Genomic DNA, 23,768 nt, shown 5'->3' with positions numbered 1-23,768 from the left:
CTGGCAGGCTGTTTGTTATTCCGCTCGCGCCGGTCCAAGCCCCCCTGCCAGCGTCTCGCCCCCGTCCCGCGCTCTCATTTCCGAGGCGCGGTGGAAGTCATAATGAAGCGGTGACGAGGTAAATAAGCGGCGACCTGGCAAGTTGGGCCCTTGCTCCCTCTGAAAGTTGAGCTACACGACGGCCAATCAGATGCCTTTTTAGGATGCTCGTTAGGCAAGGTTGGCCCTCACGCTGGAATCGTTGACATTATCCCGTAATATTTCTTGCATCCATTCAGCCATCTCTTGTCAGTGAAATGCAGTTCTTTAGTAATTGGAATTATTTGGATTTGTTTTGTATTAATGGTTGAAATGACCAGCTTCCTCTTCTTGAAAGAATATATTGTTTTTCTTTCATGACCTAGGCCATTTTGTTCAGTTTAGAAAAAAATCCAATCCTCCGTAAATAAATATTGTCATTGGTTAATGAAAAAATGAAGCAATGCAGATGTTCCTGAATGGCCGAGAGTGACAGATGAACCACATCTGTTTTCTTTTTTTAACCCCCTGTCCTGAACATGACATTTACCACGTTTTATTTGAGGATTTGGCTCACCCGCTGTCGAAGCAAGCATCCGTGACGGCGCTCTCTGCGGGAGGGAGGGAGGCGCTGGTATGGCTCCGCTGTTAAAACTTCCTTCACATTCCAGCAGCCATTCATCTGGACCCAAACGGGTCGGCGTGTTCCGTACATACAAAGGAAGACTAAAGGGCGGCGGCGGCGGCGGCGGCGGCGGGCTCGTGCTTCTTTGTCCAACAGAAAAACTTCAAACAAGAAGAAAAACACGTGGCACTCTTATTTGCCTTGAAAATCTTTCTTCCAGTCAACTTTTGCAACTTTTAAGCCAACGTCAACTATCAAGAGAGTTATTTTTGACAGCTTGTCACAGCGTCCCGAGGGGAGCGGCTATTAAAAGTCTAATGTTGGGATGTTTTCCTTTTTTCTTCTTCCCTAGCCCAAAATGGGCGCATCTCGCTTTGTTCCCTTGATTTCAAGTCCCATTTTCTCACGCTTGAATTTCACACAGATGCCTTCCACTTGATTTTGCGAGAATTCGTCGGTGGCGGACTCGGCCGATCCCAGACGGCTTTGAAGTCCTTTGCCGCGTCGGCAGCGTGATTCGGCTCCTCGTCACGAAAGCTTTTCCTTTATCGAAGGCTCCATCTCCTCGTCAGCTGCGTCCGAGCGTGACGCTCCGTCACCCCGAGACAAAAAGAAGCTGATCCCAAACGACAAGCGTGATCTTAATGAGCCCGAGTTGAACGCAGAGGCCACGGAGGCCGCCGGACTTTGACATCATAGTTCGGGTTATAAATATCTCCAGGTTGTCAAGTTGTTTTTGTTTCACTCGACGGCACCTCCTCACGTGGCTAGCGTGTGTTTTCTGCCTTGTCGACACGCATCACGTCCCTGTCGCGCTCCTTAATGCGTGAATGATGATCTTGCCCCCTCAGCTGGCTTCCAGCGAGAAGACGGCTTGCCCGAGGCTCTGAGCTGAGCCGCATCCGGGCGGGCGGTTCCGGGCGGGCCTCAATTAAGCAGAAGTGCCGCTTCAACTATGGACGGGCCTAAAGGCTGCAATTTGTCAGGTGTATGCAAGACGTACGGCCCTCGTGGAAATTAGCTAGCAGCTGTTTTCTGAAAAGGCTGTGTGATCCTAACCCTTACACGCGGAAGAGCGACTGGATTTCTTTTGGTTGGCTGCTTCCGAGGTAGTCTTCCCGTATCTTTTCAGGCAGGACCTTTTTTGTTCAGTTGAGTCGCCATTCGTGGAAGACCACATGGGAAAAGAATTTGCGAGAGCTCAAAAAACACTCAAGACAATCAAACAAGAGAGAACCAATCCGCAGATATCAATAAACAAACTTGAATGGTGTTTTAACCAAGACGAGTCAGACGAGCAAACGTTGACAAATATTGCCTTTGTTGTAAAGTGAGCCCTTCTAAAACCAAATGACAAGACGAGCAGCATCAAGCGTAGTGTTGTACAGGTAGTTGATGGACTTTTTTTCCCCCTCCCTCCATTCATTTCCCCCCCAAGCAGCAGGAAAACATTGGAGTTAGTAATGACATTAATGAGGCTTCTATTCCGTGGGCACGCTGTCTTAATGAACGCTATTAATAACTGGCGTGTTTTCCTGCCACTTGCTGTCAGCCGCGCTGAAGGAATGAACGTCGGCGGCTCATCCATCAGCGCCGACTGACCACTGTGGCGGACGCCGACATCTGGAAAGGCCAGCAAACGGGAAGGACCACCTGCAGACTGGACTCGGATGGATGGGAACTCGGCCGTGGATTTCATTGTGGTAATTCCAGGCCACGATTGTGAAGTCTATTTTGGGCAAATGACATTTTGGAAAGTAATATGGATTGGCTTGGTTGCTCCGGATGACTTTTGAATCTCAATATCCGTTTCTTATTTCTGAGGCTTTTGAATTACTTCCCTGTGTTGTCTCATTAGTCTCCATGAGCGCTTAAGGCGAGAGAGACGGTAATTGGAACTCATGTGTCGGAAAATAATACAAATTACTCTCCGCGAGTCTATATTTGATCCTGAAATGAAGCGCATCGATGTAGATTGGGGGGAAAGAAAAAAAAAAACACGGAAGGTTGGTGTCGGGGCTGAAAAACAAAATGGATGGCAAACTTTCCTATGAGCATGTTTTCTGCCCACTCCATTTTAAGTGCGGTGTGCACTTAAAATAGAACACTCCCCAAATTATACGTTTGCAGCTAATATTACAATAATATGAATTAGTCATTGTACCATTTATCAGCAGTGCATTAGTGTTAATAAATTATTAACAAGTGTCGAGTTCGTTTCCAAAAGGAACGTCTAATAGCAGGGCTTCATTTCCATGACGATTGGCTGGTTCTTCCTGTCTTAGTCGTCAAAGATTCTTTTTTTTTTTTTCTCTCTTTGTTTAGTTTTACCACCCAGAAAATATAGATATAAATGAATATATCATCATAAAATATGTATAATCTATATTGTATCAGAGCCAATAATAAATAAAAATAATATAATACATAATAATAAATAAAATCTCTAGGAATCTGAAGGCGGTGTCCCATTTCAATGGGGCCAAAGCTAAAATAGGAGCAGTCACATTTGTTTCCAAGTCCGGCGACCCCATTTTGGGCGTTTTTATTTTCTTTAAAGCTGTGGCCTTGTCACCTCCACTTGGGAGGCGTACGGGCCATCTTCTAATCTGTCTCGCGGCGTAACACAGTCGAGCAATCCATCGGCGAGCCGCATTGGCTTTTTTTTTTTTTTTCTTCTCGGACGGGGCAATTTTGCCAGGGAGATGGCCGACGTGATTGAGGTGTCAGCTGTTGACGTGTCTGCATTACGTGAGCAGCAGGTGGTAATGGAACTCGGCTTTCCTTTCATTTAAAAAAGAGAAGTGAGAGGCACAAAAAACCTCGCACGTCGCCGCCGGGCTTTGAAAACGTTCCGCCGCCCAAAAACTAGGACAGGCTCGTGCCGAGCCGGCGTGCGTTTCATCACAAAATGAAACGAGAAATGCAGAGAGTCTACCGTGCATCAGTCACGCTCCATCCAGTGTTAAAGCCAATATTTGACATTTCAACAGAGGGGTTGGATGATACGTTATTTTTCATTGTTTTTATTCAAGTAGCCTATTTCTTCCTCAGCACCATGAAGGGAAATGCTCAAGTGGCTGCCGAAGCGAAGGTGAGCGAAAACTCTTCAGACCGACAACACGCTCTCAATTGTTCACCTTGATCCGTGCCTCACTTGACACGATCATTTATAAAAGGAAAAAAAAAAAAAGCTTTCCTCCATTTGCCCCGTCCTTCTCATCAGAATATTATTTGGATCACCGTTCGCTTTTCTTTGGTCGGTGCGCTTGACCTTAACGCAAAGTCAATTTGCTCTGCGGCCTCTCCAAACTCATCTGAGAAATTGGAAAGGGCCTTCTAAAGCGTTTCAAATGAGCCTCATGTTGTTGACCATAATTAGCCGGATGATCCGTATTTGTTACTTTCTTTTTTTTCTCAGTTCAAAGTCGATCTTAGCAGCCTGGCTGAAAGCGACTCGAGACATTTTCATGGGCAATTCTGTTTTTTCAATGGTGGCAATAAAGAGGGCAAGTCCAACAAGATTTGTGTGGACAAGAGATGATCACAAACGCTTTGGTGGCATTGGCTTCCTTTCCACCCGGTCGTCATAGCAACGAAAGCCCGACGGGCCGCAGCAAAACCGTAGCGCCTTTTTTCTTCTCTGGCGTCAGGTTCTTTTATGTCCACGAGTTTGTTTGTTTGTTTGTTTGTTTGTTTGTTTGTTTGTTTGTTTGTTTGTTTGTTTGTTTTTTGGCAGACCTTGCTTTAATTTAAAGACTTTTACATTTGCAAATGTCTCGTCAACATCCTTGAGCTCGGACGTAGAATTTGTAATTAGCGAAGGGCATGCTAGGCGAGGTTGGGCCGTCTCTGGCAAAAGATCAAAAGGTCGCGCCACTTGTCGTGCAGATATGAAATGATTGCGTCGCAATCACATCTGCTGGCTGTTACTTGAGAGTTTTGACCTTCTGCTCAAAGCTTGAACAAATGAAGCTGGCTGGCTGGCTGGCTGGCTGGCTCGCATGCAGTCTGACAGCATCTGAATGTCCAACCATCCGCGATGAATATTTAACGAGACGGCGCCCGCAACATCTCCCTCCGCCGTAAACGATCATCGCGCCGGTCTCGCTACGCAGACGTGCTCGATTATACGCACCGTCGGAGAGTCCTCGGCATATCGTCAAACGTCTCCAGCCGAGGCCCTGAAGGACAAATGCGTTCTCGCGAGCCTCGGTTTGACTTCCGGTTTCTTTTCTCACAAAGGCGAAATGACGAGTCTCTTTGCAAGCGCGCTCGCGAAATTAATTGAAGTAATTAGTCTTTTTCATTTAGTCTTCAGCGCGCTTAATTAACACGTTTTGGGCTGCTCGGGATGTAATCCGTGTTTCCATTTTTTTTTTTTTTCTTGGTCAGACAGATTTCATTTGCGAATCAGTTGCTGATCCCCGGGCAGAATGTGTGCAAATGTCGCACCACTGTATGTGTCTGTGTGTGTGTGTGTGTGCTAGGTATCAGATGGCGTTAAAGGGATTTCTGGGAGGAGGCTGTCAGATTAGCCGCGGCCGACGTGGACGTGCATGAAAATTCAAGTCTCGCCTTCTTACGCACGAGCGAGCCGCCTCGACGTGGTCCCCCGGCTGCAGTTGAACTTTTTCAGAAACAAAAATCTCTTCACGTTATCTTGTGATATGTAAACTCTTTACTCTCATCTCTCTCTCAGGCTTTCTGTCTTTCGTCTCGTATGCCTCACCGGCGGCCTTCTCATCTGGAAAAAGTCAGTGCTCGTGTTTTTGACAAAAGTACTCAAGATCTGTAGCGCCCAAAAAAAGTACTGATGTAGCTCCTTCATTGCACAGGTGCTTTTTTTTTGGGCAACGCAGACTCTCCACGCTTGGCTTTTCTCGCCACATATTTTCCACAGCGTATCGTCAAACGGAGGTCGACGCTCGGCGTCAGACAAAAGCGATGGAGGCGGAATTTCCCCGACAAAGGCCCGAGCGAGCGAGCGAGCGAGCAAAGGCACGGCATATCCGGGACTTTCTAGATTAACGAGTGAGAGACAGCGCTCTTGTTAATCCTCCCTGACATCACTCAGCCAAGCTGAATCTGCTCATTTCCCTTCCTCGCAAGACGCTTTCTCTCGCCTCAACTTTAATTAGTTTCAGGAAAAAGTTGCTGCTCCTTCAGGTGATAAAACAGGAGCGGCCACCGAGCTTAGTCGGTCGGTCGGTCGGGGTTAACAGAGTTGAGGTCGAGTGTGGACTCGCGGGACCTTTTGATCGCACCGTAGAGGAAAGTAATGAGAAGGAAATGAGAGTCACGGCGCGAGGAGGACGAGGATTAACAAGGCGCAAAGTCAAACGGTTGCGTCCTTGTTGCCATGACGACGCCCTGCCCGATAGTGGACTGTTATATATGCTAAATTTTTCTTTTCTTGTCTTTGCACCAGAGCAGAAAACAAAGTAACAAATTTGGGTCATGTCGAGAAATGTTTTTTTTAAATCTGGCATTCATTCTCATTGAATAAGTTGATGTAGTCGTGTGAATAAGAAAATATTACCCCCAAAATAAAACTGGATACATGCCAAATTTTTTAACAAATAAATACATTCATGAATAAATTCACAAATAAATAGATAAATAAATTCATGAATAAATAAATAACGTCGAATGTGGTTTTTAAAATGACAAAATTCGTGAGGCAAAATATGGGTTGACTGTTCCATAGGAGGCGACAAAATGTCATGGGAAATATTTGACTTGATTGTGGCAACGTTTTCAAAAGCGTTTGATTGAAAAAGGCAGCCCACGCTTAGCATTTGCATACGCGCTTTGTAGCCGCTTGCGCGCTTCTTCCGGGCGGCGCTAACAAGGGGGGGGGGCCTTGTCGCAGTGTGACACAAACTCGCTAATCCCCGAGGATCCGATCAAAGGAATGAGATCCGATAGAGGAGCGCCATCAAAAGCAGCGTACTTCCATGAATCGTCATTGTCAAATTTTTTCCGCCTCTTGTTCGGCACCTCTGCGAAAAGCAACGAGAGTCGACTTCAAGATGGCCGATGGCGCCGAGGCTTTTTCAGAGGTCGTCAAAGGTCGGCGACAACGGAGGCCACTTGGAAGAAGACACCTTGTATTTGTCGATTCCAAAACACAGACAGCGAAGGAACGAAATTGAGCAGTGCCTCATCGTCAGCCAGCGTTAGCTTGCGTTTTGGCCCATCCTAAAACTTTGGACCAAGGTGAAGTTGGAATTTCACGTTGGATGGTGCACGTTTGACCACTTTGTGTCACAATTGCAATTTGCCAGCGTGTTGGGTATGCGTTGCAAGCATTGGTGGGGCGGGCGGGGCGGCCCTGCCCTCCACTCCCGTCTCCTTTTGGAGATTTCTCATCAGCAGATAGCAATCTGTCATATTCAAAGTGACACTTAATTAGTTGCGCGGTGACGCACACGCGCACGTAGGCCCGCCCGCGCACACGCCGGAGGGGCTTGGGCAATGAACACGGGCCGCCAAGCCCTACGATGTCTTAAGAGTCTCACAACACAGATTCTTGTAGTTAATGAACTCCACTCCGCCGGCTGATGGATGAAATAAATCATACTGTCAGCTCACACGGGCTCTCAGACGCTTGCTCGGGGTTACGTTATGGAAAAGTCACTTTTCACTTGCGGATGCGGCGCCTGAGCTTCCTCGTGGTACGAGCTGCCATTTATTTCTTTTTTGCTTTGTAATGTCTGCAATTTGTGTGATGATAAACAGCTTTTTGGCAAATGCTAACGCAGCATCAATTGTCCGTCGCTTCGTGAGATTTTGAAAACACAATTTATTGTACGGGTTTGCCTCGAATGAATGCTGTTGATTCCAATTCAAAAGCAATGGCAGACCTATTATCACGTCACCTTTAATATTCATTATTTTTGTGCTTATACATAATACAAATTTTTCCCCCTGTCAGCAGAAGGTGAATTGAGCACTCAGCCATTTATTTGTTAAAAAAAAAAAAAGCCCGTGTCAGCTATGCGTCAAGGAAACGGTCGGTAAAAGAGCTGAGCCAATGTGAATGAATGAGAATTAGAACAGTTGACCGCAAATGAATAAAAAGGTGAAATCTGAAGGTGAGTGAAGACTGCCAATGCCAGGAAAAAAAGGGCCCAAGTTGAAGTAATCCTTGTCAAACATGGAAGATGCCAATGAGAGCAACCAAGTATGCAAAATCAATGTCTTCAATGACGGCCGGGCAATCAATATGGCAGACCAGAAGGCCGCCCATGGCAGAATTTTGTTTGAAGGACGCCATAACATCAGGGTCAGCCGCGAGAAATACTTCCAAGTATCATGTGGAAGTTCTCATCTGAATTTGGACAAAAGCACAACAAAACAGCTTACGATCATCTCTGGGCATAAAAAATTAAAAGGGGGGGGGGGTCCAGGTTGTGTCCGTTCCTGCAGTGTCACGCTCCAGTTTCCTTGGGAGACGCCTGAGTGAATGCTTGAGAAGCGCTGCCAGGTCATCTTTTCCAAACGGCCTCTTGGGTGTCACTTGGAAATGGATGGCCACAAAATGTGCTTTTCATCTGCCAAAGGGGAGGGAGGGAGGGAGGGAGGGAGGGACATCTTTTGCTTGAGTCTGACATTATGGGCGATTTCTTCTGAAATCTCCCTTTGTAATCCTTTTTTTGGGGGGGGGGTTATATTGTTGGTGTCGGGTCGGGCCCGATAGCAAAGGTGAGGCGGGCCGCCTCCCCGGTCCTCGGCGAGCTTCTGCGGCGGGCTGGTCTGGTCTCGTCCGCCTGTCACTTAGCCCTGGCGCCCGAGGGGCTTTTGTCAGCCGGTTATTGCAAAGTGGCGCTGCTAGCTCACTCATTAAGCGTGTCCATTTTCACAGAGCAAGATGTATGACCCTGACGACCGCAACGTGGCTGCTATCTTTTGACGTCTTTGAGGGTCGATCTGGCGACATTTCTTTACACCTTGTCTCTTCGCACTTCATGTTCATACAAGCTGTCATGGTGTCGACGGCATGATATTTTTATGTATTTTCATATTTTTATCAGGGTCAAAGACACTTTTGGAGTATATATATCTATTTTTTTATCTAATCTTGTCGGGATGCTTACAGACATGATGAAGGGTTTTAGCTCAAGGTTAGTCTGGCGACCTTTGCGAATACACGATCGCTTTTAGAGGTGCGAGAGTGGCTACACGCAAAGAGGACAGGCTGTCATTTCTCTTTGACCTCAAGGTCCACATCCTCCTCCTCCTCCTCCTCGAATAAAACCATCCATGACAATGAAGGAGTTGTTTTAAATTGGTGAAAAGTGGCCAAATGTCTGGTTTGGAGGAGAGAGGCCCTCGGCATCCTTCAGTCCTGCTCCTAAACGCTTCTGTCAGGAGAATGGAAAAAGCCTTCAATCATGTTCAGCGTAACAGATGCGGACACAGACACCGCTCACACGCACGCAAGCAAGCACGCACACGTCGCTTTGAGCGATCTCCTCGGAATGCTTGCAAATGAGCAAATTACAGAAGAGAGGCCGTATTGACTGACGCGCTTTCAAAGCGGACGGCGCGCTAGCATATTTGGCCGGATTAGCCTTCTGCCCGCACGGGCTTTTTGTTGCATTGGACGTCAATATGAGCTTTGGCTCACAAATGGCGGCCATTCCAGTGTTTATGGCAGCCACGCGCCTATATCGAACGCCTCGGAATTGTGCAGCAACTGGGCTCTTACGTACTGGAAGGAAACATTATCGGAAGATTGCTCGTGGGAAGATGGAATATAAATACCGACTGAAATCTTTGTGCAAAGATAAACTTTCATTGTTCCTGACAATTCAAGCTAGTAGCTCGTCTCACGGTGAAAAAAAAAAATCACCTCTCGCTAGTTGCTCTTTTTGATGAACATCAACGGTGATGAAGCCGGCCGGCCGGCGTTTGTAAGCAACCCGATTGAAGCGTTTAACCTCCATTGGCCCGACCGGTCAGGCGGGTTCACCCACCGCTCAAGTCTCGTCAGCGTTTGAACCGGCCGGTGCTTGTCAAGCCTCCCAGCGAGAGGGAGCCTTTATTTATTCCCAGCTCCGGCGGCATCCTCAAATGTCCCCGTCCCTCCGCGTCAAGCTCAAAAGACACTCCGGGCGTCGGGTGAGGTGGAGCAGAATGCCCGTGTCGCTTCGCTCCAGGTCATAGCGACGCTTGGGCACGCCGGCTACCTTTCTTAGTGGCTCCACTCCTTTTTTGCCGTCATTGCGATTGTGTCCGTCCTCGTTTGACATCCGTCTTACGTTGGTAATGATATTGTGAAGACGCAGTGCTTATGTTGGGTCGGGCCATTCATATGTATATTCACCGATTCAGCCCAAGAGCACGAGGTTTTTAAATACTGGATCGGGTTTGACTTGAAGGTGATCCTGTTTTTATATTCCCGTGCTATAAGGGCGACGTCATGAGGAATTTGTTAGCGTGCGCTGGCCCAAGGTCCACGCTAATTCCAGCTCTGAGCGGGCAAACGCTCACAATAATTCTCGCAGATCTCGCCGCCCTTCTGGCCTCGCATCAGTATGCAAACGACGGGCGGATGGCCGCAAAAGTTGACCGAGTGCTCCATAAATATTCACTTTACAGCGGCACGAAGGCATAATCAGAGCGAGATTGCGATGGGAGTGCGGCTATGCGGGGGAGATGGAGGAAATGCTATTGTTTATTCCACACACAAAAAAAAAAAAATAGAACAATCAGACGCCTCTGTGATCCAACGGCTGAATATGCATTCACATTTGCGCTGATTTGAAATGGAGACGGCTGAGCCGTCAAGTAATTAAGCCTTTTCCTTCTTTGGTTCTTTGACAGCAGGTGAGGAGGTCAGCTGAATGCGCTTGATATTTTGCAGCGCAACAGATTCACACTTTGAAAGCGACAAAGGGGGAAGGAACGTCAAACATCTGCTCAAAACAACATTGAGCCCAGATCGACGTGGCCTCCCTTAAAAGCATCACACGTTCCTAAATGAGGGCCATCCCGCACTAATGCCTAAAAGCGGCTTAGAAGAGAGGAAAGCAAATCCAGCAGTCACCTCCACGGAGGTCGTCGCTCTGTCACAAAAAAATAAATTCCCATGATGCCCCCGACATTCAAAGTCACGCACGTGCGCCCACGCTGGCGCCAGCGTGGTCTGTCAATGTCATTTTGCCATTTCCAACTCCATCTTTTCATTTGTAATGTGCCCCTCTGTCCCTCGTCTGGCAACAGGTGCGCCCGTTGATCCGAGGTGACGGGCGGCCTCGGGGCCGCTTGGCTCCACGCCGACCGGACGAGGGAGCGGGCAAAATTGGCTCCCGGGTGGCGCAAACTCCAGGGTGGGTCAATTTCAATTTCGGTATGTCATGAAATCCATTGGCGCTGGAGCCAGAAGAAAAGGGGAGGGGCCCTGGGTGATATGTGTGCCACTTCAACACAAGCGGACGTGTGATGTTGACAAATTGGATGCGTTCAATCTTTTGTGCTTCCTAATGGCGTCTATTTGGGGATTTCAAACCTTTCCGAGGTGATCTGTCCAACAATGGCTCCACGTCCATCCGCTATGGGGCAGTGGAATTCGCATATACGTGTAGAAGAAGTGTAAAAATGCAAACAGACGGCAAAACTAGAGTTCTTAACCCGTCTGTTGTTTTTCATTGCGTGTTAACATGAAGCTAGCAGACTGCATATGGCATTCATTTGCAGTCCATCACTAATATTCATTCAATTCTCATGGCAAAGTGCATTTCTGTTTTCTTTTCATTGTATTGTAAATTGATCCTTTTGAATAAAATTATTCATTGCAAGCGGAAGCAAAAGACATTGAAATGTGCTGCTTTATTGGATGAAAACAAGAGTGCAGTCAATGTGTCGCAGACTTAACTGCCTGCATTGACGGCCGCGGGGGGTCTTCCACTTAATACAAAGCGCCACGCACACACACACACATGCACACACACTTTCCCTCCCTCCATCTGCTGTGCTGCACATATTGCCAAAATGCAGACAACTGTGAGCACCTTTGTGACTTGAGGAGCGCCATCTGCATTTGCTAATGGCGATGTGGTGGGAGGCGATGTGCTGCTAAATAACTACGCTGCCCAACTTGACAGCACGCCGCCCAAAAGATCAACCTTCGGCGCTCGCCCGCTTCACTCGACCGCGAATGAAATCGATTTTATTACACGGGCTTGTGCGGCCCACGTTGTCTTCTGGCACCTCGGATTCGTCGGCCGCCAATGGCGCGGCAGCACCTCTAAACCGAAAAAACATTCACGTTCACATCAAAATGTGTTACCTCGAAGGTTTGATCTTTTCATTGTTTATCTTTTAATAGCATCTCAAGGCGTGTTGGACAATTACTACTGCGGCGCAGGATAATGTTTAGTTTTGATGCGCTGGAGGCAAGATGACAAATCTCCTCCAGCCCAGGAGAATTTGCCTTGATCATTGGCATCAATTTGCGACGGATTCAGATGCAGAATTAATCTCTAAACACAGATTAGCCTGACATGTTTTGACAGCACTCTTGGCAACTGAAAGCTGAGTTGAGGTTATCGAGTAAAGCCAAGACATTAATAACAGCGGCGCATCAAGGCGTGTTTGTTTACCAAGCCATGAAAAGCCGCATGGCTTTGAAAGGACGCGTCGGGATTCGCACGAATCAAAGGCGGCGCCCAAAAGAAACGGACACAACTTTCTTGGCTGTGTTAATGACGACGTACGCAAAGTCCCAGACATGACTTCAGGGACCCGCTTTGCTAAAATGAGATCTCTTTCAGTGAGTTTTCATATTTCTTTCTTCAACGTGTTTCTTTTTATTTTTTTTTGTTGACGGAGATGATAGTGATCATTGATAATGTTAGCTAGCATAGCCAAGTCAAGTTGATTTCATTATACAGCCCTTAATCGACTCGTATCTGGCAGAACTTGTAAGTCGGGTCGAGTCGGGTCATTCCTCTCCAGGGGGAACAGCGTTTCCTGCTAGCTTAACTGTCGACCAGTCCCGAGCGTCTCATCGCTCATCTCACCCGCTCCACTTTTTGACTACAAAGAGCTACGAGCGTTATCGACAGTTTCCAAACACAAAAACTCGGACAAATAGATTTTCTTTTTCTGGAAAAGAGCATGCAACAAAAGTCAGCCTGCGATGACACCAAATAAAATGCCAAACGCTTCCAACTGAAATCCCCAGCAAACTGGCTTTTTACCAATTGCAGCAAGTCTTCATTCGAAGTGGATTTATCGACCGCCAAATAAACAAAAAGAGGGACTAGTTATTCCCTCGCCTTCAAAACAGCTTGTAATCCAATTTGGCATGAAAGTCTCAACGACGTATTATACGCCACTGTTGGTATAAATACAACAAGCTGTTAAAGAATACAGCGGTGGCCGTGAATGTGCCCCGCTGTGGAGCTTTCTTTTATATTCTTCCACATATCATCCATCCAACATGGACGCTGCTTTTCTGGGGGCAAAAAGAATGAAATGAGCACGTGACTGAGGCGGGCCAGCCGGCACAGCTCGCACCACCCCAACTCTTTGCCCGTCAGATTGTTTTCACCTCTAGCCGTCAGTGGAGGCCAGGCGCTCCCGGCTGACCCGGGTGTCGAGCAGCGAGACGCGCAGATTGCCGCCACGCATAAATATCAGCTCGGCAGTGACGCCGGCGCGCCAATTAGCGGCGCGTCAAGACCAGGGTCCGCGTGCACCACCCGAGCGTTACGGCAATTAGTTGCTCGACAGACACCGGAGGGGGGGGGGGCTTTGTCTCCCGCGAGCCGCTTCCAGCAAACATCCTAATAGTCGCAGATTACGTTATGTCGTCGTCATTGTTTTACCTCTTGCACTTCGACGCTTACCTGCGTCATTTGTGGAAAATTACAAATCTTTTGGTCAGCAGGAAAGGCCTTGCCCATCTTGACCTCCCTCCAGCACACCTAAAAAAGAGCTGCTCGCTTTTCCTAATAGTCATGTCAGTCTCCCATTCTACCTTTTGTAAGTCAGTCAACAAAATCTGCAAAGCCTTGTTCCTGCTAATGGGAATTACTGGGGCATGTTGTGCTTCTAAAGCCCCCCTGGCTTAAGCCAACGACGGAGTCGAGCCGCACCTCCTCCTCCTCCTCCTCCTCCTCCTCCCCGTACTTACCGCTGGCCATCCGTCCACCAAAGTCACCCGAGGCTTGTGAAATCCACAATTGCGTAGCCACTTACGAGCCACAACACAGTCGCCTTGGACCCGGGGGCGATCAACAAGGGGACGGACGCCTCCGCCGAAGCGTGGCGACTTCATTAACGCCGGTACATTAACTGCAAATCCGGGCAGACGCTCCCCGCTCGCCACCCGCCTCCCAGGTCTTCATCCGGACTATCAGGAGAGGCTCAAGCAGAGGGTCAATCTGCAATAAAAGGCATCCGTTTTCACGGGCTGGAGACCTCCCACACTCCTCTCTAAGTCATTAACTTCACCCTTTCCTGGTGGACACAGCGGCTATTCACTGAGCTCTCGTAATCCCTCGCATTGCCTTCACCTGACCTTCATACCACCGTGAAAAGATGGAAAATGTATGCTTGGGGAAAAAAACAAAGCGCATGATGAACCTGGATGACGAAGATCTAGGCCAGATTTGATGACCCTTTAACCCGTTGTGTGCAGGTGAAATGTTTGTCTGCTCATGCATACATTAGCAAATGAAGCATTGTGAGCTAGTCACGATAGCTGGTGAAAATATATTGTATAACAGGATGGATTGATCAGATAATATAATGAATCAAACGCTTTTCTGGCACTACCTGAAAGTACTGCAAGTAACCTTGTGTGGAGCGATGTCATATTTGTCAGGGGATCCACTTGCTCGCTTCTGTGTGCTCTGTGATTGACCTGCAGCCGGTCCGGTGCGTCAGCCGCTTCTCTCGCCAATTGTCAGCCGGGATAGCCCCCCCCCCCCCCCCCAATTCCCGCCCACCCTTCCACGGCCCTGCTGAACCTCATGAGGATAAGTGCTAAAACATCGTATAGTGTACAGTATACTTACTCCCCATATAGGCTTGATGCCCAGTGAAAATGTCAAGCATCTTCTCCTCAGTCTGAAAATAATAAGTGGTAATAATTTATGAATGCGAATGTTGGCTGGCATTTGCTAGCGCACTACATCCTTATGTTCTGCTATCATTTGAATTGGATGTCAGACCGCACATTTGGTCTTTGTGTGTTGATAACACAAAGACGCGGCGGACCGGAGAGAGCTCGGTTTATTTTTATACTTCCCATGGGTAGGGAAAAAAAAAAAAAAAGGCCATCATGGGTTGAAAACGTGGAAAGAGAATGAAATAGCAATTCAGTTACGGGCAAATATGGACGTCCTGCAATGCGGAGTCCCCGCGGAGGCAACATAGCACTTTGAGTTGCATTTGCACTGTTTGTTCACCTTGCCTTTACACACACAGACAAATGGATACTAGGCATTAGTGAAAAGGTGAGTGCTCTCGTCGTGTGTGTGTGTGTGTGCGCATGCCGGTGTGTGAAAAGACACCGCAATGTTTCTAAACATTCTGACCTCATTTGAAAATATCAAATATGAATTAAGTGGATTGATGCTTTTATGAATTCAACTCTTTAATGTGCACTGCAGCACACCAATGACGGGTCCATGAAAAGAACCACTGCGCCCTCTATAGGCCAAGATGGAAACATCCTGTGATCTGCTCTTAGAGGAGTTTTTATGCACTCTTTTTTTTTTTTTTTTTTTATCATCATGACCTTACCGGTATCCTAACCCACTAACTCTCTCCACCATAACCTGCAACCCAAAGCACTTAGTCTCAGCCTATCTTACCTGAGTGTAGGTTGGTGGTGGGCAGCACTTTCCGTTCCCGCTTAACACTTTGCGCTGTCAAACGTGTGTTGTGGCTATCTACTGCTTTCATCACGACACAACACTTGCCAGCGGGGTCGCTCTCAGATTGAAATGGCAGCAGCGACCCTCGGGGAGTCACAAGTGGTAGAAGGTGAGGGGCTTAATGGATCCGTCCGGTGGAAGGCGGAAAGCCCTTTGATTGATCACAACGTTGCGGATATCCACCAGGCATGCCGGGCAAGTTGGAAAATAGCTCACTTTCATGGCTATTTTTCAGACTCAGCATTTTCGTAAAGTTGACCACAAATGTCCCATTTTAGTGGTCATTCTCCAAAGGCTATGGAGCCACTTGGGCTAACGTACCAAATCCATTTGAAGATAGCCGTGAGCGGGATTGCTTGTTTGTGGCCTGCGACTGACGAGCAACCCTTCGAGGGTGTTCCGTTCCTCTCGCTAAAAGTTCATTTCAACTTACCCGTCGCATTAATGAGAGGCTTGGAAATGTGAAAAGCGGGCCGAGACACGGCGCCAAAGCTTCAGTCGACGCGGTGACAAGTTCCATTGTTCCTTGGCCATCTGAGCTCAACATCTGTTGTTGCGAATGTAAACAGCTCGTGTTAAATGGTGTTGCGGCGTTCTTTTTGCACGCCCGCCCTCTGTGCTGATATCTGTATTCGGAGATAGCATCTTGCGCAGCCGAGCGCTTTGCAGTGCTGGCACGTCAGCGGCCGCCGCTGTCATCCCAAGTTATAGAGTACCGCAACCGGCTTTCAGGCTGCTGAGTGGAAGTAAATGAGCATAAATTCCATCCCATTATAACTCAGCGCGCCTTCCAGATGATGCTCAAGATGTTGCTTTAAGTTACCTCAACGACAGAGTTTTGTAGTGAGACAATGCGGCTGCTCAATAAATCGCCAAAGGTGGAAGAAACTTGGCGGACGTGTTTGTGGCGGGTGAGCGAGGGTTCAGCAACCCGGCCGGCCTTCTCATATATAAACAAACAAGACGAGTGGTGTATAAAATGACACCAGAGCCTTGTATTCTTTCTTTCCTCTACTCAACAAGTCAGTCGCAAAATTCTTGGCGATTCCTCGTTTCCAGGTGAAGTGGCCGAGCGATAATTCCCAAAAGCTAAATTCCTAAAGCTTTAGGCTATTTTGTTACCAGAAGCGTGTCGCAGGTACACGGAAGATGTATTTTGTCTCTTAATTGAACATTTATCATCTTGAAAAACGTTACGAGCGGGGTAAGTAGACAACAACGGGAACGAATAAGCGAGGTGGGAAAAAAAAGGGCCATAGCAAAGTATTATGGCCACCATTATGTTATCTGAAGGTCCAGCCGTCACGGCGCTCTTGTTAACCACCCGCTGGAAGCACAAATGGGCACTTTGTCAGACACGGAGGCACAGCGGCAGCTCCGATTGTTTTCTCACACCTAGCCAAGGAGATTCGGCCATCAAACGGCTTCCGGGGCTTTCGGAAAAGTTCACATTTGCATTTCGGATATCAGAAGGCCACAGCTCCCCTCCTCCGAGGCGGCCAGGCGGCCTGGAATTCGCCCGCACCAAAGATCAGACGCTTGGCTTGCAACTTGAACACAAAGGAGTGAAACCAGACGAGCAGTAGGCTTTTATTTCATTAGCGTGTTCGTTGATACAGTCATTGTCTTGGCAAAAGGTTATTTTAATTTGACGTTAGCCATCTGTCTGGGATTGGGACTTGTTTGATCAGATTCAGCCTTGGAATGCACCCAAAATGGCTGCTTCGAAATAAAATGGCCGACTTCCTGTTCAATTCATGGCATCGAGCGTCCTGTTATGATGTAGATACTCGTTAGCCTAAAGCTGAGGAATCAAAGCGATCAATATGTTTTACTGCAATTGAAAAAGAAAAATCCAAGACATGATGGATGATAGGAACCCGCGTACACGGGTCACCGACATGAAGCTTCAGCCTTAATGGTTCCGGATGAAGGATAAATGCACTCCGGGGCTGGCCTCTGTCAAGCCACGGAGAAAGATTTTTCAAAGTGAGATTGCAATTCTGTTTTTGACACGTAGTATGGAGCAGGAGTCTGTTAAATGCCGTCATCAACTGAGCGTGATGGAACTGCTTTCGGAGATGCTCTTTTATCAATTCTAAAAAAGACTCGCTTCACACTGCGGGCAAATGCCCAAATCCTTTTTCTTTTACTGAAAGAATGTGAGTCAAATGCAACTTTGAACAAAACCTTTGGGATCGTGGACTTTGGGGGAAATTTTGAGCTCGTGTGAAATTAATCTGATTTCAATCGAGAAGTGGACAGTGGTACGGAATTTTAGATCTGCGAGTCAGAAAGAAACGTCTGTTGAGCCTTTTCGGCAAATAAAGCCAGAGCTCGCGCTTCCTTTTGCTCCTTTCATCGTTTCGTCATTTCGCTCAGCGTTTTATTCGGCGCTCTCCCCGAAGATGAAACGCCGAGTGAAATATGGCAGGACTCGGTCGGTAAAGACAGGTGGCTCATTATCATCTCATCAACAACCGAGGCAAAGACAACCACCGAGGTTTTCATTTTTGACGTCTCCCTTTGAAAATTCTTGCCGTGTGTAATTAGGGACAAGGACAGCGCTGGAAAAATCCTAATGATGCATTTTGACTTTGTTCTATTTCCTTTTCTCTTCCGTGAAGTAAAAGGTTGGGAAATTTGACAAAAGGCTCTTGAGAAAATGCAAAATGTCACCAAGAAAAGGCCGGCTAATTAGAGTAGCTAATTGGACGGAAACAAATTGCGTTGGAGACAAAGAAAATGGCGGGGAATGTTGGTTGCATGTTGGAAAAGTGCAAAAGCGAGGCAACAGTCACCAGTCGTGCTCTGAACGACGATCCGTGAGAAATCCGTTGACTGTTAGGCTGGCTCTTGGACGTCCGTCACGGCAATAAGAGCCATATCTAATATTGGTGTGTCATAACATTTGTTTTCTTGACACGTCGCTCGTTAGAGCGAGCGGGGGGACCGCTCTTTGCCGGCCTCGGTAACGAGCGGGATGCGTCACCAAACGACATTAGCGTGCTATGGATGCCAGCCGTTCGCCATTCATCCCGCCGTCGCGCGGGTGCACTTGTCGTGACCTCCCGAGAGCGCGGCCGGGGCCAATAAGGACCACTTGGAATGATCTATTCTCACAATTTCAACCATTTTACATTTAAGCGTTTGAGCTGCTCCGGGGAGGAAACCACATTTTGCCATCAAATACGCTTTGAAACGCATTTGCCTTCAGCTCCACCGTTCGCTCGGGAAATGCTTTCTATGGCAGATTTTTGTGAAGCTACGAGAAAAGCCGAAGAAAATAGATACCTATTTGTTTGCTTGGAGAGAAGACAACCACCGGTGTCAAACTCAAGGCCCGGGGGCCGGATGCGGCCCATCACATCATTTTCTGTGGCCCGCGAAGACAAACTACGTATCAAATTTATGTCATGACTAGGATTGCAAATTGTATCACCGGATTTTCTGTCCACCCATCAAAAAAAAAAAAAAAAGGTAAATGTGCTTTTGTGAGCTGCCTTTTTCCAAATGTGTGCTCATTTGTATGAAAGAGTCCATTTGATTTCGCAGAGTCAATTCTGGCATTGTTTCCAAATGTGGCGGAAAGGCCGTAAAATGAATCCCAGTAATTGTTGTTTCTGTCTCATTCTTTCCATTTCTGGTTATTTGAATGTTGTTTTGCCCTCCTGTGGTAAACAGCATCTGCTAATATTTCCAAGATTCTGCTTGGATGAATATTACGCAAGCGAGACAAAGACTCGCTTGCAAATTGTTTGAGATTGGACCGCATCAGAGCGGCTGATTAATGGCCACGCTAAAACTCTTAATGGTCCCATTAGCGCCTTGGTCAGCTGGGAGACGCTGGCAAAAAGTTCAAAAGAAAAAAAAAAAAAAAAAGGGAGAGAGAGCGGCTTTCGGTGGGGATTGAAGCCCAAGAAAATGAAGTCTCCAGACAGCGCCGTGCGTTGCATTATGGGATGTCCTGGTTAGCGTGCGCCGCCAGACATTAATCAAAGCCCCGGCGGCCCTCCATGCCCCCCGCAATCTCGCCCCTCCCCTCCCCCTCCGCCTCCAAGAGATTCATTGGCATTCATTATCCATCGATTGTAGCTTTTTCTCTGTAATCGCCTGTCTCCAGTCATATCTGGGCCTCCTAGGAGATCATTATTTGGAGACGAGAGCAGAAATCCTAATGGCGGGGGATGGCCGAGCGGGGCGATGATCAACTGCAAAAACCTTGTTGCCCAAAGAAATCAATTACCTTTACGGCTCTGACGTTTTTATACGGCGCTAACCACGTCGAGGATTGATCGGGGACGCGAGCGGACGATTGGCTGCTTTGTATTGCCGGTCCCGAGCCCTTTGTCGGGAACACTTGGGGTCAGGGAATCTTTTTCCCATGACATCTAACCCCCCCCATCATCGTAACGAACTTGTGAACAAATTAGGTTGCCTACAAAAGTTGTCATTTGACCGGAGTAAAGTCATATTCATTCGAGATCAAGTTCGAGTGCTAAAATGCCACACGAGGGAATTCCAAAGTCAAGTTGAAATGTTCGAATGAGACCTGAAGCAAAAGAGAAAAAGAAACACTCCGTGCGAGAGTTTTTGAAGGACAATGGAACACAGCGGCAGATGCTAGGGTAAAAAAAAAAAAAGTAGCTCTGCTCTGGGAAGTGGCATAAATAATGATAATGTTTCATTTATTCACCCATAATAAGGTGATTGTTCCAGAGTGCACTTTGCTCTTGGCTTCATTTTCACCTTATTCCACCAACAGTGGCAGATGTGCAACGAATATGAAAACTTCCCCGCCAGTGTCGTGATTCAAGTCCCCGTGCCGACGTTAACTAGCGTCACTCGAGTAGAAGGCCTCGTTACATCGCGCAATGAAGGATTGCGTAGCATTTGAGGTGTGACGCGGCCAAAGGCAGCTGCGGGCCAAATAAGCGTGACAATGTCGCCGCCACTGCCGCTTTCTACCCAGGCTTAGTGGAAAAATGAGGCCGGGCGGGCAGGCGGGCGGGCGCATTCATTTTTAAATGAGGACGACATGTCACCGAGTGCACACGTGGGAAAATAAATTAGCTTCATAAAAGTTATAACGTCTGTTTATTTACATTAGGAATTGCTGCGGTTTGACTGATTCCAGAAGTTCAAGCCTGATAAACGGCCATTTTTTAAATAATCACAGACAGATGATTACAATGCAAATGAGAAACATATCCAGAGAAAGCAATTACTCCTCCTTACCTTCGCTTTAGGCCAATTAAAAGCTCTGCTAAGACTGGGAGCTATCGTCACATTCGTCTGACATTCCTGCTGCGTCATGAACTCATTTCTCCACGTACGATAGACAGACAGACAGACAGACATCTGTACGGGAATCCCGGCCGTGAGGCGTTAATTTATTGGCATGAACCCATTTGCAATTCTAAAGCATCGCGGCATTGGGCAATAAAAGCATTGCAACGCTAGCCAGGGATAATCTATTTTACAGTAATTTAATACATTCATAGGCGGCAAATGATGAAATATGGCGGAGGCAGGACGGGCAAAGCGTATTACGCAGGCCCTGGGTGGCGATTTGTTGCCTAATGAAGCCATTAACCTCACACTACCAAATCTGATGCTGGCAAAAATAATGGCTTCATTAGTGCAAGGAATTGGATTGAAGTGTGTTTCTGTTAGGAGGCAAGTGGAACCAACGCGTATTATTATGTTTAATGCGCCGCAAGACCTCCCCGGGCACAAACGTACAGAAATGATCATATTTTCTTTGTTTACATCTCGGATTGTGTTTGTAAGCAATCGATAGCGCACCCACAATAATTCATCGTGCTTGAAAATATTGATCAATATAATGGACTTTGGCATCCAAGTTTGTCCGTAGGGAAATTATCATCCGCATTCTTTTAAAGCAGACTTCACCGACTATATAAGCAAGCGATCATTGAAATGTGGTCCTTGTTGATCGGAAGCTGCTATTTTGATTCCGCCTCCAGCTATGGATGAAAACCTGCAAAATAAAAGATGACATGTCCTTTGGTGTCAGCAATAATGGACGAGCCGTGGCGAGACTTATGTATGGAAGTATACATGTGCAGACGTCAAATTGCTGTTCATGTGTTTTCCCAAAGTGCTCCTTCAATCATGTCAGCCTTGCTTGGGAAGAGCCTTTAAATCAAAGTTTCTGATTTGAATGCCCACTATGGCCTTCCCGGCCTCATTTCGCCAGCAAGCCACTTCATTAAAGAGAAGTGAGATCATTAGATCTCATCGCTAAACTAACTTGTCCATTGACTCACCCGCGAAAGTCATCCATCTCGTGTTAACTAACTTGCGCACCCTTACTTTCATTGCCTTTAGGTCAAAAACAATGCAGTCATTTTAATATGCCACATTTGATTTCTGTTCTTTGTTTTTAGATGTAGTTTGTTCTTTTGTTGTTGGTTTTAAAAACGGACAAAGTGATTTAAAAAAAAAAGAAAAAAAAGAAATACAAACTCCCCATTTAAGTAGCAAAGAAAATGATTTGTAATTCCCGACTGGTCGTTACCATGACAACGTACAAAAGATAATGGCCCTCTTTTTTGGTGTTTGTCACATTTTACAATCTTCTGATGTTTACAAGGGGAAATGTAATTAACTGTTACAACGTTGTACAATCGCCTCTTTATCTTTTGTGGCTGTCAGAAATTAAGGTTGCGGCGTGGAATGAAATATTTAGCCAGCTTGCTCTTGTTGTATTCTGCGTTGCATGATTTATTCATTCACGTGGCCCGAAATGGTTGCACGGCGGGCGCGCAGAAGGCAGCCAGCCCCCGAAGGCCTGAAGCAAGTGGGTTAGCGCCACGCTATCTTTCTGCCTTGCTCTATTCACCATACCAAACTTAATGTAGAATAAATAAAGTACATCTCCATCAGGAATTCTCATTTATCAAACTCAAGTTTTCTTATTCCGCCGCCACATGACTAATAAAGGGGGAACGCTCCAATATGAGTAAGCCATCCATTACTCAGCAAGAATTGACCGTTGGTTTGAATTACTTTTTTTTCCCCACTTTACCTGAATTCCATTCAATTTGTTTGTTTTTTTTTCAACAGCAAATTGCTCCCGCCATTCAGTGGCAGAGAAAAGATTGACTTACTTTGCACTCAGACATTCCACGTGATTAGGCTTTGACTCTTATTATATAACACGAAGCCTCTTGTGTATTGTCTAGCCAGGGGGTTGCAAACAGCAACCGTCGTCGAGACCCCCGGCATGCTCTCCCGTAGACCTTTTAGCACGAGAAGTACTTGAACTTTTGAAAGAAACCTCCCGTGACTATCCCCTCAACTTAGTTCTCATAAAACTCAAAGCCGGCGCTCTAAATGTCATCCGACATTATTAGATCATCTGAAGCGCGCTGTCGTAGTTGAGGACTTTTTCTTTCTTTTATCCGGTTGCGACAAAGCAAAGTGGCCCCAGGCGGAAGCCATAGAAGCGGCTCTTCTGGGCCATTATGCAAATCTCATTGTATTTACTACTCCTTTGGCCCCACTCAAAGCATGATGACTGTTTTCTTCATGATAAATGTATAATTAGGCAAGAAACGTGTGTATTATTGATCGAATGATGCAATTTCATGACTATTGCATGGAAATGTTCAGCAGATGACACAAGCAACGTATCAAGATTACTGAAAAAAAAGAAAATGCAATTTCTTGGATGCCACCTACTAATGGGGGCTGATTTCAAACTGAAGTTACCTTGCAAGAAAATATCTACGGCGTCAGGAATTGAGTCAAACCAAAATGGCCGACTTCCTGTCGGAGTCCAAGTCTGTCGTTCATCGAGACTATCGGCGCTCGATAATAAATCCACGGTTTGCTGGGTCAAACTTGGAATGCTAAATTGCTGGGAAGATGAACACACACAGAAAATCACCACCATCCGTATTTGAGATGCTCACAGCTAAAGTCAGTTGTTCATATCCTAACAAGGAACGCAAAATCATTTCACGCAGTATTAACTGAAGAATTGCTCAGTGCGACGCGTGTCAATCCATTGATTACTTGGATATAGCACATCATGAGTCCAAAGTAAACAAAAGGACCGCTCGTGGAGTTACTGATGGGAAAATCGATACAAACTGTGCTCAGTCATTCTTGCGTTGTGAGAATACATATCCTTTCATATTTTTGCACATGTTTAGCTTTACAGTTGTTCTTCCCATGTCCCCCAATGCTGACGT

Source organism: Syngnathus leptorhynchus, chromosome 9, assembly GCF_054491065.1.
Source record: "Syngnathus leptorhynchus isolate UIUO chromosome 9, UIUO_Slep, whole genome shotgun sequence".
NCBI lineage: Eukaryota > Metazoa > Chordata > Actinopteri > Syngnathiformes > Syngnathidae > Syngnathus > Syngnathus leptorhynchus.
The sequence above is the reverse complement of the archived record's forward strand: the minus strand, read 5'-3'. Positions refer to the sequence as shown.